This window comes from Diceros bicornis, chromosome X (genome assembly GCF_020826845.1).
Source record: "Diceros bicornis minor isolate mBicDic1 chromosome X, mDicBic1.mat.cur, whole genome shotgun sequence".
In the NCBI taxonomy this organism is placed as follows: Eukaryota; Metazoa; Chordata; class Mammalia; order Perissodactyla; family Rhinocerotidae; genus Diceros; species Diceros bicornis.
This window is the reverse complement of record NC_080781.1, coordinates 95,122,643-95,135,036: the sequence shown is the minus strand read 5'-3', so window position 1 is coordinate 95,135,036 and position 12,394 is coordinate 95,122,643. Positions and strand designations below refer to the sequence as shown.

Below are 12,394 nucleotides of genomic sequence, written 5' to 3'. Positions count from 1 at the left end.
TTGTGGCAGGGGGAGGGGAAGGGTTGGGTAGGAGCCAGGGTCACAGGCACCTCTATCACGTCTAAGTTTGTGGGGTCTGCAGCTGTTCCTGCCATGGGTAAGGGGGCTGGAGTTGTGAGCACCATTGCAGCTGGGGGAAACCAGGATCATGGGCTCCACTGTTGCTGTTACTGGGCTCTCCATGGCTCAAGGCCTCAGGTGTTGCTGCTGTGTATACTGCCTGCATTGCTGCTCCTGGGTTTTCTGGGGGTGCTGGCAATGCCATTGCTGGGCGCATGGGGTTTGCAAATGTCACCACCGCTACTGGTTGTGCTGGGGTCATGAGTGCCACCACCACTGCCAGGGAAGAGGGGTACCTGTGTCAAGGGTGCTGCTATAGTTCCCTTACCCTCTGGCTCGGGCACTGGTGTCATTCCTGGAACCTCAGGTCACGGGCACTGCCACTGCTGCCAGGAGCACCAGGGTCTAGATGCAGCCCCCAGTGCTGGGAGAGCTGGTGTCAGAGGCTCTGTCACCAGGGGAGGGGGAGGAAGCTGGGTTGCAGGCACTGCTGCTGTTCCTAGAGCCTCTGGTCTCAGGTGCCACAGCTGGTCTTGGAGCCTCAGGTCACTGGCACCACCACCATTGCTGGGGGAGGGATTGGGGCTGAGTTGTGAGTGCTGCCTTGGTTTCTGGAGCCTCTGGTCTTGGGTGCTGGCACAGTTCCTGGAGCCTCAGGTCATGAGCACCACCACAGGTCATGAGCACCACCACCACTTCCAGGGGTGCCAGTGTCTTGGATGCAGCCCTGCTACTGGGAGGGGAGGGTTGGAATCACCACTACTGGAGGATGGGGAGGAGGGTGGGTTTCAGGCACTGCAGGGGTTCCTGGATCCTCCAGTTTCAGGCACTGTGGCAGTTCCTGGAGCCTTCCAGAGCATGGGCTCCCTCAGTTCCTGGGGCCTCTGTTAGCAGACGTTATGGAAGTTCCTGGAGCCTCTGGTCAGAGGCACAGCCACAGTTCCTGGAGCCTCCAGTCTCAGGAGCCACTGCTGCTGCTCCCCTGATTCCACCACCTCCATGAGGTCCAGTCCACCTACCTTCAGATGTATAGATGTATGGATCTCTCAAGTGTTCTGGTGCACTGTGCAGAGGATCCTTTGTTGGTCTATGGATGTCCTACTGGTTGTAACTTAGAGGGGAGAGACAAAGGGAACAACTCACTCTGCCATGATGTTGATGTCACTCCTGAGCTGCTTTTTTCCTCCAGTCTTCACTGACTTTGAAGTTGATGTAGGATACTGTCAGCTCCTCTCCTTCTTTGGTCTTGCCTAGGGCCTGGAGCTCAATTCTGGAGCAGGGTAAGAGGAAAAGAATAAATCAAGCTGCAGGTGTGGGATTAAATGGCTCTCCTATCTTTCAGGGAGTAGAGTCTCAGAGACAATGACTTACCACTAGCCCTCCAACCTCCAACAAGGAAAGATATAACATAAAAGACAATTTTCAGGATAATTCTACTTCACTTATTTTCACAATCAAATCTGTACCATTCAATCAGTTGTTCTGGAATCAGCTTAAATCGACTCCTGTTAAAGGAGTGGCTTGGTTATAAAATCACATGTACCTTTTATGTTTCTGATTATACATTTAACTCTTGATTATCTGTAACTAAAGAAAGAGGAAATAATAGGATGAATAATTCCAAATGAGAGGTGATAGAAAATCATTTCTGATTTGTTTTGGAGCAACTCTCTCAGAATCATTCAGTCACCCACAACTTGGCCCATTCTACATATAACTTTTGACTTTAAATCTCTTCTTATCTTAACCTTAGGTCCAATGGTCCACGTCTATATCAAGTGAGGAGAGTTATATTTAAGAGATAATTGAAGGCATATAATCAAAGATTGGCTATGTTAACACATTAGATTATTCACTTTTGTGCTTCTTGGGAGATATATCTTTTGGTTGAAGACGGCTACCAAGAGCAAACAGATTTTAGTTAGTTGCCTTTAAGCCAAGTCCTAACTCTCCAACTGTCCACTTTACCATGTAATAAGTGAATAATATACTCAAGACAAAGGCCATTACAAAATAAATATCCAGATAAGTCAAACAAGGTGGAAACCAGCTAATAGGCCTCTCAGCTATGCAACCTCCCAGGAGTCTACAAGGCCAGACAGCTAAAGAAAATAGGTAGTGAGCACCTGAAGCTTGACTCTAACTGTAATCCTGCATCTTCTCAGGATACTGAAGCCTCATTGACCAGTGGTCACCCAGAGGATAACCCAGATAGTGAGTGACAGTATGCAGAGTGCTGGTGAAAGCATCTGCAGAGATATAGGCAGTCACTTTTTTTTAACTTCACAGAAATTCTAAATTAGACACTGTGAAAAGCAAAGAAAGATTCTATTCTACAGAAGGTGTCTTAGTCAAAGGCAGCCCCCCTTCTAAGTGCACTGAGGTAACAACAGAACAAACACTGACAAATGGTTTCCTACTGAAACCTTGAGAAATATAGAGGGAAGTTTTAGGCGGAAGTGGTAGGAGTTTTGTGCCTGCAATTTCTGGAGAATATGAAGTATTATACTGGAAGTGTTCTAAAAATATAGTTTTGGGTATAAAATGTTAGAGTTGCCCCAGTGTAAGGTTGCTCTCTACCAGGTGTCTCTGAAGCAGACAGATGTGAACAGGGATTTACAGTGATTAGTATGACTGTGCTTCTTCTAACTGTTCCGTCTTCAGACCATTTCCTGACCATCACCTTTTCTTCCCTGTCTTGGGTTTATATTCCTTGTCTGGGTCCTGACACCCTAGAGAGTGTACATCCAATCTTCCTTCCCTTTCTTAACCTATCACATGCTCTCATATTTGCAGATGACTCAAAATTTGGCATAGCAATATAAAAGACAGCATGATCAAAAATCAAAATGACCTTGAGTTTGGTATGCGAGACTTAAAACAACAAGAGAGGATTAAAGGTGAAGAGCTAACTTTAGATGTTTTTTAAAAAATCATTGTAATATGGACAAGCTTGGAAAGTTCTGACTAAGCAGCAGCATCTGTGGGTAAAACTGCCAGCAGCACCTGGAGATTTTAATTGACTATATTTGCAATATGACCTTAAAGTAGTATGAAGCTTTGCTGAAGAAGCTAATGTGCATAAGAGCTAAATGGAAGACAGTGTCTAGAACCCAGGAGGAGTTGAGGGCATATAAAACCTGGACTGTTATACTTGATTCAGGACACCATAGTTTTTTAAGTGTCATGACCAAGGGTAGCAAAGAACCCTCCTTACAGGACATTAGGTCCTTTCCAAAATGTCCATAAGACATTTGGTCCATGCCAAAAGGTCCTTGATATCTGCAGGGCCAATTGGTCCTGTCCAAAATGTCCATCAGACATTCGGTCCACATCAGAAGGTCCCTGATATGTGGTTATAGTTAATCCTGTCCAAAACGTCCATGGAAACATTGGGTCCACACCAAAAGATCCTTGATATTTGGTCCTGTCCAAAACCATCTGGCATCAACCAAATATGCTCATGGACATTTTAGACAGGACTAAATGTCAAGGATCTTTTGGCATAGACCAAATGTCTTATGGATGTTTTGGACAGGACCAAATATCAAGAACATTTTGGCATGGACCAAATGTCCACGAATCAGAACGCTTGGCTAGGTGCATTTATGTTGCCATCATTCTCTCTCCTACTTCCTACTCCCCTTCCTCTCACCTACCCCCATTTTCTCCCTTTCTTTTTTCTCCCTCTCTTTCTACTCCCCATTTGGGAGATTGCTGCTACTTCTTAGTTAATAGGTCTGAAGGAGTTTTTTGTGCCCTGAATAATGACTTCTCTTCCCATAAGGAACTCATCTAGCCTGAGCAGATTGTCACATTAGATATAAGACTTTTCCTTTTCTCAGGCTGAAAGGGAGGCTAAACAGGGACATCTTGGGAGCAGAGCGGGTGTGGGAGTCAGGTAGACGAGAGCCAAGGCTTCATGGTGGGGCCCTACTTTGGAGCTGCAATGCCAGGTGCTCCACCATCCCTTACACTGTAGGCAATGGACAAGTGAGCTGCAGGGTATAAGAGTGGCCTTTGATACGTGGTAGTGGTTGTCTTGTGGGCAGGACAGGATTCTCCCCTCAATGCCAGTGATTAGGCTGAGACAGTGGGATTGTAATAACAATAATAATAGTTAACATTTACTGAGTCCTTGCTACGGGCTGGTGATTCCCATATATTATCTAATTTAATCTTTATAATAGCTCAGTGAAGTGATTTTAATATTTCTATTTTCTAGAAAATGAAACCAAATCAAAGAGCGATTACACAAACTACCAAAGGTCACACAATTAGCTAGTAATAGAGGAAGATCTGTCTGGTGACAGAGTTTCTGCTCTTAACCATTACACTATATAGCCTAATTGTTAATTGGATATAATAGAATAATCCTAGGTATCCCTAAAGAGGCTTGTATCAGTGTTAATTTTCTGATTCAGATAATTTTTCTGTCGTTATGAAAGATGCTAACATTTGGAAAATCTGCATAAAGTGTATACGAGAATTCTCTGTATTCTTTTTGCAATTACTTTGTAAGAGATTTGTAAAAAAAAAAAGTTAAAAAAATTAAAATTGAAAATTAAAAATGTGATTACAAGATGGCTTTGGAAGCCGATTGGTTATAGAAAGAGTAGAAAAGTATGGCATGAGACTCGGGCAAGTCCCTGGGCTTCAATCTTCCCTTATCAATGATAAGATGGATATCATGGAAGAGATGTGGCCTCTGAAGTCAGGCCTGGGTCCAAATCTTTGTTCCAATATCCAGTAGCTGTGTGATTTTGATCAAATTCTCTAAGTTCTCTGAACTTTCATTTCCTTGTGTGAAAATGGTAATAAAATACCTACCTATTGGTATATTTTATTTAAACTAGTGAGTTTATTATTTTTCTAAAAATGAAAGATGCTTATGATTAAAATATTCCAGAAAGAAAAAAAGCATAAAGTTTTTTAATCATCCAAAGTGCCATCACCAGTTATTTTGATGACTAAATTAAAAAAAAATATGTAAAGTAGCCATGTTTATAAATTTTCATAAATGTTTATAATTATATCAAATCTGACATCAATTGCTAATGCATCATTTTAATTTACCTTTAAGAAATAAAAAATGTTACCAATTACATTATGATGAACCACGATTGTAGGCTACATAATGATCTTAGAGATGTTAAAATACAGAATTAAGCATCTTGGAATCAATAAAATACTTTATATATGCAATATTTATTTCATTCTAAAAATAATTTTTTTCACATTTTAATGTCTCAAATATAAAGATGTATATATTACAATTGCTATATAAGTTCAATATATTGTTTCTCCTACTACCTTTACCCCACCTACAATCCATCTGAATCAAGGAAATATGCTACAGGCATTATATTTACAGAAAAAAACTGGAAGGATATACAACAGAATGTTAAGTCATTAATAAATGCTAGAATTATAGAGAATTTTTAAAATTTCTTTCATTTATGGCTATTTTTAAAAATTCTCTACAATGGGCTTTTTAAAAAGGTGAATAGACAGCATCATGAATTCCCAAATTTGTCCTATATTATCCAGAACCAAGCAAGAATATTCAAACTGAGGTAGCCCCAGAACTTTTATTCACTGTCCCTCCAAAGACTGGGGACACTGAGCAGGGGCTCTTAGAGTGGAGAACAAGAAAAGCAGACTTCAGTAATCTGACCTCATCCCAGGTACTTCATTTTTACCCCCTTCTAATTCCAACTCTATAGCCAAACCTCTATCTAGGAGCAATGCAAATAGGCATCATCCCAAATGCCAATTTTGATTGATCGATAGTGGCTCCTAAAGCACCTCCTTGGCAAGGATTCTGAGGCCAAGTTAGAATTCAGTAGGAAAGAGTGCTGTGTGATTAGCCATGTCTGCCAGGGAGCATGGTAGCACAACGCCTGAGGAGATTTTCTCAGCCTCATTCTTGTCTTTTTAATCTTTAGATGGAACATTTACTTTTTCAACCAGTAAAGTTAAAAATCCTAACCATCCTAAGGACTATAGTGGACTCTTGGATTGTTGTTATTTATACTAAACTAAATCTATTCTAGAAAAATCATTATTCAAATTTGCAAGTTTAAAGAATGACATAGTTTGGCATTATCTTTTAAGTTGAATATTCTCATACCCCACAACCAAGAGATATAAACAAAAGTATCCATAGTAGCTATTACCAGGAAAATGGAAGACTAAATTGTGGTATATTTCCATGCAGTTTATTCATTTTATTAGTTACACAAAATAGTATAGATGAGTCATAGAAACAAACATAATATTGAGTGAAAGAAGCAAGTCACAGTAGATCATACATAGTACTTTATAAGCTCAAAAATAATAAACTAGGGGCTGGCTCCCTGGCATAGCGGTTAAGTGCACGCGCTCCACTGCTGGCGGCCTGGGTTCGGATCCCGGGCGCGCACTGACACACCACTTGTCAGGCCATGTTGTGGTGGCATCCCACATAAAGTGGAGGAAGATGGGCACGGATGTTAGCTCAGGCCCAGTCTTCCTCAGCAAAAAGAGGAGGATTGGCATGGATGTTAGCTCAGGGCTGATCTTCCTCACAAAAAAATAAAATAAAATAAAAAATAAAATAAATACCACTGTTTAAGGATTAATACAGATGTACTAGAACTGTTTTTTAAAAGGCAGGAGAATAAATAACATAAAATTCAGGATAGTAGGTACTTCTAGGAAAAACAGGGAAGTTGCAACATATTGCAATGTTCTAGTTAAGTTGGGTGGTGGATTCACAGGTGTTCATTTTATAGTTATGCCTTATAATTATATAAATATGTAAAATATATTTATGAATGTTGCATATGTTCTACTATATGTAGAAAATAACATAATGAATTGTTTTAAAGACCAATTATACCATTCCACTTTTTAGATAAAATTTACATAAAATCAAATGCTCATATCTTAAATGTGCCATTCAATCAGTTTGGGCAAATGCATGCACTCCTATAACCTACACCCATATCAAGATAAAGAACATTTCCACCACCAAAGAAAGTACTCTGATTACTCTTTGCAGTCAATCTGCCACTCCTGCCCCCAGAAGCAACCAATAATGTGATTTCTATCATCAAAAGTTAGTTTTAGATATTCTAGAATTTCATATAAATTGAATCTTACAGCAATTCTTCATTTCTGGCTTCTTTTACTCAGAATAATATTTTTTTGAGATGTATCCTATTGTTGTCGCAATATCAGTATTTCTTTTTCATTTCTGAGTTGTAGTCCATTATATGAATATACTATAATTGGTTTATCCATTCTCCTGCTGACTGACATCTAGGTTGTTTCCAGTTTTTGGCTATTATGGATGAAATCCACTATTAACATTCTGTACAAAGCTTTCTGTGTATGTTTTCATTTCTCTTGAGTAAATGCCTAGGAGTGGAATTAGTGAGCCCTAAGGTACATTCATGTTTAACTTTTAAAAGAAATTGATAATTTTACTAATTAATACACCCTAATTAATGCAGTGCTCTAAACAAAAACATTGTGCTTGGAGGGGTAAAGAGGAAGGCATCGATTGAAATAACATAGATTAAAAAGGGCTAGGGGGATGGAGAGTGACTGCTAATGGACATGAAATTTCTTTTTGGGACGATGAAAATTTCCTAAAATTAGATAATGGTGATGGTTGCATAAGTCTGTGAACATACTAAAAACCAGTGAATTGTATACTTTAAAAAAATGAACTTTATGGTACATTAATTATACCTCAATAAAGCTGTTATAAAAAAAAGTGATACTTTTAGAGTGACTAATAAACTTTTGTAGGTCACTCAGTTCTTCATTATTGTGTGGTTCTCTTACTCTTTCTTTTCCTGGAGCTAATTTTGGTTCATATCTACAGTGGCTAAGTGTCACCAGGACCCTAAAATGTGAGCAAAGACAAAGAAGTCATAGCTTTTCTTTGATGTCACTCCAGGCCATCTCAGATATGCCCAAAGAAATAGCATTTACTCATTTGTGCAGTAGCAAGTTTAAGTAACATTATGTAGAAAATAAAAAAGAAAAGGTATCTGTTTTGGAAGTTTTCAAAAATTTTGTAGATTATTCACCCAAGTCATCATTATTATTACTATTGTATTAATATTTTAGGTAGCATTTGTATTTGCAATATGTACTAAAGTGTTTTTTTTTATTCTGTAGTTATTACTTCAAACAAAAAAGGAAACAACCTAACTGTTCAGTCATAAAATACTATTTAAAATAATGGCTTAAGTAAGCTGTATATCCTAAGTAAGCTGTATATGCATTTAATATGCAGCCATTAAATACTATACTCATGAATAGTGTACAGTGGCATAGATTTACCCCCTCTCCCAATTCTTTGCTCGTTTTCTGTAGTCTGAAGCTCAGCTATTCTTATCCTCTCCTTTCTCTTATGTTCTCCTAGAGTACAAGTTAGAGTACTGAGATAACTTAGTCATAATATACTTTAGGTCAGGAAACTGCTTTAGATGCAGTCTAAGATTTCTCCCATGTCTGGGATTCTACCATTCCCCAAGACTCCTTGCTTTGCGATTTTATTGCATCAAAAAAGATTGAAAGCAGGAGTGAAGGAGTGAAAGATTAAATATGACGAAGCAAATTTCTGGGTACATCCATACTATGTTGTGAAGGAGGGGCAGTGCACTTGGAATAAGGTAGCTATGGAAATTAGAAGTTCCCCTCTGGTTGTTATCCATGGCGCAATGTAGTGGGCCACATAGCGTAGTGTAGTACCCAATCCATGAACTTTACTTTTATCTGATATTTGACCCTCACCTCTCAGAGTAATGGGCCCCTGAGAAGTGCTATGCACACTACGTGACCGTTTACTTGGTCAGGGCTGACAATGTGACTCCTACTGGGCAATCAAGTATCTGCGGAGGAATCTTCTTTCTCTCAAAAAAGAGGGAGATGTTGTTCTGTTATTACTGATTTCTAGTGTTAAAGTAACCAGGATCTTTCTTTTGTGTGTCTGGATAAAGGAGGGCAGAGAATATGAGAGAAAGGGAAGAAGATGGAGTGGCTTAAGGCAGTGGGCACCTGGGTCAGCAGAGCTGGGCCACTGCTTGGGAGATGCCAGATAAGACAAGAAGGAGCATGGATATTACCGTCTCCATTTCAGCTGAGCATACCCACATAGGCCAAGAATAATACTATGGTTACCACCCATGACCACTCCCTATAGGAGGTTCTAGACACCAGGGCAGGATGTACAGATGGTAATATCATTTCCTCAGCATTTTTAGCTAATCATGCACCTCAAGGATGTGAAAAAACTGAGACAAAGAAGCCTGTAATGAGGGCTGGTGGGAGAGAGTTTTCAGTGTTCTGGACATCCACTTCTTACCCCAGGGCAGGTTTCATAAAAACCACTTGAAAAACTTAACCCATATCTGGAATTTGAGGGCTGAAAGGAATCAGTATTTGAGTCCTGCCTGTAGAAGACTAAAGGGAAGAAGTTGTAGTTAAAGCAGCCCCAGCCTGTTGCCAAATTTATACTATGGCTATGTTGGAAACAAACTGCATTTTCAATAAAGTACAAGGGTGTGAGTTTCCTTGTGGACAAAGGGTGATTCCAACAGAATGAGGTTCTTCTGGAGTCACCTTAAAATGGACCCATCCAAGAAGACTTCCCAGTGAACACCAAAATCCCAGCAGAAAGGAAGACCATCAGAAGTTCAGGGTCTGAGGGGTGACTTGAAAATAACAGCTGAAGGGGCATGGCCCATAATCAGATGTTCCCAGTGAGGGACTGTCAAGGAACCTGCTAAAGCATCCTGTGAGAGGAGCAGCCAATTTTTTATCTGCTATGTTGAAGGTCTTGATGTCAGATGGCAACTATACCAGTCAACTAGCCCTGTTCTGCCCTTCATTGCTCTTCCTCTTTCCTCTCTATTCCTCTAGGCGCTCACGGGAGTATTTAGTGAGTAGGGAAGAAAACGAAGAAAGAAAAACGTGAAGAGGCCAATGTGATCCCACCCATTAATTGTGGGCTTCTTAGCCTGAGGCAGGCCAGAGCTAAAAGGGTGACATTTCAAACTGATTAAAGATCTGAGATTTGATATTATACTTGATGTAACTTTTCAGTGACAGAAATAAAACTGTTCTTACATGTGAAAGGAACCCAAAAAGCTGTGAAATTTCCCCAAGATTTCCTAAGGGATGGGAAAGAATTCCATTAAGCCAATTTAAAGGTTCAGTGGGAGAAAGAATAAACTTGCTTTCTGCTTGCTCCCTATTGAATCAAATTCATTCAATAAGCTTATGTGCCAGCGATAGTGTTAGATCAGAATCCCTGCCATTGACTTTCTAGTTTTCACCTGAGTGAAGACTTCACATGGTCTGCAACATAGGCCCTGTCAGTCCTCACAGGAATGCACCATAAGCATCCAGTACTCTTTGCAGACCATGCCTTTGCCTCTGTCCATCTGGTTGTCACAAAAGGCGCTTTTCCCAGGGTCCTCAGGACAATTCTAAGATCAAGGGGGGACACTTAGACACCTGGCAAGGTGATAAGACTGAGCTCTGAACCTTGGATGTTCGATTGCACACAGTTGAGCCCCTCAAGCTGCGTCAGTGGAGAGTACATCCTGATGACACCAGCTCAGGTTCGTTCCTCTCTCCTGAAACCAACTCTCTTAATTAATATATCCAACTAGCCCATATGTCAGTCCCTGACAGGGATACCAGGGAGGTTTTATGGGAAGATATATTTGTTCAGTGACTTAAACTTTCAAGATAAAGAATACACATCACTTATTAAATTGTTACAGGCAAGATATGTGTTAACGTATTCTCTGTGGAATGCAGAAGTCAATTTTATTAAATGTTTCATTCACTTATTCAAAATTATGTATTAACAGCTTGTTTTGCGTCAAGCACTCCTCTAGACATGGAGATATAGCAGTGAATAAAACAGATAAAGTCATTGTCCTCATGGAATCCATGTCATTGTAGATGGAGGTGGAGAATAGACAATTGAAATTTAAGCTAATAATTTTGCTAATTTTTATAGATAGAAAAAGGCTAATAATAGACAACAGAAATAAGCTAATAAATATAAAAAAATTATACAATGTAAAACAGTGAAACATGTTATGATGAAACAGCAATGGAAAAATAAGATCATGGGATAAGGTCATATGGGACTTGGTAGTGGAAGCTCCTGCTTGGCAGCAATGGTGGGACACATCCAGAGGTCAGCAGCAAAGAGTAGTAACAGCTTCCTTAGCTCTGGGTAAAACCTTTTTCTCCCTTTTGCTATTACAGCCCTTTGTAACACCTCTACAACCAATTCTCTGCATTAAATCCCTTTCTGCCTAAAATAACTTAGAGTGATTTATGTTTCTTAACCAGATACTTGAGGTAATACTCTGGAAGGACAAAGATCATGCTAGTCCTCAGAAAGAAGTGGAGTTAGGATTCCCTTTATCTATCTCTTACATCTGCCACCCTTGTAGGTTGGTCTCACTTTTTATCTCTGAAGAAACATGTCTTCCACGAAAAGCTCCTAAAATTTGGTAACAAGCAGTAGTGTGTAGTGGTTAAGAGCATGTACTCTAGAGACAAACTGCCTGGATTTAAATCCTGGCTCTACCACTTTTTGGCTGTGTGACCTCTGGCAAATTGCTTAATCTCCTTTGCCACAGATTCTTCATCTGCAAAATGGGGACACTAATGATTCTACTTCATTGGAGTTCATGAGGATACATTTGACTAATACATATAAATTTCTTAGAATAACCTCTGGCACATAGTCAGTATTCAATAGATTGTGGCTGTTGTTATCTTACAATTTCCCACTAGCAAGGTGGCTTAGAAAAAGAACTTGCTTTTTCTTTCAATAAAAATTGAAAATTTTTCCATGTTCATGGATTGGAAGACTTAATATTGTTAAGATTGCAATACTATCCAAAGTGATCTATAGATTCATCACAATCCCTATCAAAATCCCAGCTGATGTTTTTGTAGAAATTGTAGAAAGGTAACCCTAAAATTCACATGGAAATACAAGGGACCCAGAATAGCCAAAACAGTACTGAAAAAGAACAAAGCTGGAGGATTCACATTTCCCTATTTCAAAACTTACTACAAAGTTACATTAATAAAGACCTTGTGGTACTGGCATAAGGATAGACATACAGATCAATGGAATAGATTGAGAGTCCAGAAACAAACCCTTACATTTATAGTCAATTGATTTTCAACAAGGCTATCAAGACTATTACATGGGAAAGAATAATTTTTTCAACAAATGATATTGTGATAACTGTTAAAGAATTAAGTTGGACCCCTACTCACATCATACACAAAAATT

The 12,394-nt window shown here is 39.5% G+C and overlaps 1 protein-coding gene across 1 annotated transcript in view; it reads right to left on the bottom strand.

Annotated features, from left to right (window-relative positions):
- The window catches only part of ZMAT1 (zinc finger matrin-type 1), a 190,675-nt gene that overhangs the window by 76,527 nt on the left and 101,754 nt on the right, over nucleotides 1-12,394 (bottom strand). Inside the window, exon 4 of the mRNA XM_058536387.1 lies at nucleotides 1,204-1,330. The gene's annotated coding sequence lies outside the window, so the exon portion shown is untranslated. The remainder of the gene's footprint in view (nucleotides 1-1,203; nucleotides 1,331-12,394) is intronic.